Source organism: Fundulus heteroclitus, chromosome 17, assembly GCF_011125445.2.
Source record: "Fundulus heteroclitus isolate FHET01 chromosome 17, MU-UCD_Fhet_4.1, whole genome shotgun sequence".
In the NCBI taxonomy this organism is placed as follows: domain Eukaryota; kingdom Metazoa; phylum Chordata; class Actinopteri; order Cyprinodontiformes; family Fundulidae; genus Fundulus; species Fundulus heteroclitus.
Genome location: NC_046377.1, coordinates 8,333,266 through 8,335,952, shown reverse-complemented (window position 1 = coordinate 8,335,952; position 2,687 = coordinate 8,333,266).

Below are 2,687 nucleotides of genomic sequence, written 5' to 3'. Positions count from 1 at the left end.
ACTTTTAACGGTCGCACCTGAGGGAGGAGAAGCAGATGTTCGTCTCGGCTCGCCTCCGTCCCACATCTGCCGGCGGGCGATCGCTTATCCACGTGTGCCCGTTCCATCCACGACCCCTGCTCCGTCATTCCCAGCAGCGTCTTTGTCTTCCTAAATCTCTTGGTTTGATCCCTTTTCCCCATCAGCCGCACTAACAGGCTTAAATTACCTGCACCTCCCCGCATACATTTGCATTTCTTCGCCTTCTCTCCAAGACGTGTTGGAGCTTATCTGGGGAAAACGAACAGCTCACAAATTTTACACCTGATAAAATAATAATAATAGAATTAGAAACGCAAGTTGTCTTTGGTAAGTTGGGAGGTTTAAATCACTAATGCTGTTTAGACTTCCTAAAATAATTATCCAATTAGAGGTGCACCAAACCAAGTTTTGTAGCCAATTACTGATCCCCAAGACTCTGACCTGACAATCCTACTTTAAGCCTGTTCAGATTGCAATTTCAGTTTCACTTTAACAATCTGAAATGTCGGAAAGACACCCTAGAATAGCCTGCATGGTTTTCTAATACATATATAGATGGTTAGATTGGTGAACTCTTTAAATGTTTCAGAGGGGTTTCCCCCAAACTTCAACAGTTAAAGAGCTGTGGGAAACGTCCCCAAAGAATATTTTAGCAGCTTAGGAGGTCTTGTATATTATTTAAAGAGGTCTCAAAGAAAACAGCCTGTACACTATAGGGAAAATACTTTAAAAGGGAGGCCACAAAATTCAGCTGCTGACATGGCAGCAAGTTCACCCTGAAAGTAGACCACAAAGAAGTCTTATAAAATATAGAGGTTGCCTTCACTGTTTTTGAAGAATGAAGATTAGCATTGTTCTCTCCATTTTGGATTTTCCAAAGCAGACTTCACACACAATCTGATTTAAAACTTCCTCTATAACAGAAATGGGAAATGATTTGCTGATTTATCTAATTTCATGTAAATTGTGCAACAGCTTGCAAAGAAACCGCAAGAAAAAAACATTGTCAGTGTAGATTTGACATCATAAAATGTAGCAATAACCTCATAAGGAAAAGGTTTAGTAAAGTAATTGCGTGAGAATATGCTGAAGCTTCGTACAGGTGGAATCTGACCTGGTTTGACTCCTGCCCCACCCAGACGTAGGAGGAATTGCTGATGTCAAAGATCAATGCCCTTTTGTTTAGCAGCAGACAAATGGGATGGCACAAAAGAAAAGTTTAATAGTGTTTTATTATTATTTCTGGAAAACTAGAAGAATTTACGTGATTATTTTCATGATATACATATTACAACTAACATTTACTATATCATATCCCAATGGCAACTTGTAGAAGACCAATACAATTGCCCATTTATTCAGGGGAGGTAAGTCCTCCTGAGAAGATTATATCATAATCATCTCACTCACCTTTGGCATCGGTGTGTTATCTAATGTGTGCACTCATCTAGCTTTGAAGCCTTACACACACATCTGCACACACAAAAACCCCAGACAGATTAATACCCGAGAATGAGGTGAGGTTTTAATGCCCTGACCTATATTCCAGCCCAATCTGTGTCATTTATGATATTTTGTGCCTACCTTTGGCCAGTAGGACAGCTTGTGGTAGTCCATTGTCTCTGCCCTGAACAGGGCAAACCTGACAGTGCTTTGGTATGTGATTACACAAACTAAAGTCGGATTCTTACCTTCCATTTTAGTTTATATAAATGTGTGTCTGTGTGGTTGCTCTTGCAAGAGCCTGAGGTTTTTGGAAACTGAGGATTTTGGATGAGTGGAGCCATGCCTTTTTATCACGCTTTAAAAGTTTGTCAGAAATTGTTAAATTTTTCTTCCCTAAATCCCTCTTAGGAAGGGGCTTTAATGTGTTTTAAATATGTCCCTATTTTTTTCACAAACACTTTCAGTTTTACAGCACTTTAAAAACACAGGATGCCATTTAACTGTTATCAAATATTGCTCTTTTTGACACAAAAAGAGAGCCACAGTTGTTGGCGGCAGCAGGTGTCTCATTAACAAATGTAACTTTCTTTAGTGCTGTTTTTTCTCTCTCAGTGTCTATCACTATAGTGATGCAGAAGAGTAAATTGACAGCTCTAGAAGCTTTGTAAGAAGTTGTGAGTTTTATTTTTATTTTATTGATTTATACTGTGCACAACGGTACATGTTGATGGTGCACAGGGTAAATCTTATGACCAAAGTCGTACAATGGAAATTTGCACTTTTTATTTAACCAGGTTCCCTTTTATGAAGTGAAAAACACTCTTAATTTCTTAGCTTCACACAAATATCAAAAGTTAACATTTAGACTTTATAGCTGTGGAGCTGTATTTGACTTCATCAGGTATGTAATTTGAGGTGAAAATTGACTCCTAAACCCTCGGGTTTAGGGCATACACAGATTAATAGAACGTAGCATATAATTTGAACTAAAGAGAAGTGCACATGTTTTCCAAAACCTTTAACAAATAGAAAGCTAAAATATTTAGTGTGAATTTATAGTCACTCCATCTTTAGTTTGATACCCCTGAATAGATTTGGTGCAGCCAAGCTTTCAGATCTCTCTTAATGTTTAACTTGATCTATGCATAAGCATAGAAGGGTTAGGACAAGCTTTGAACAACTCACAGAGGGCCCTTTAAAACGTCACGCCTCAATTAAAA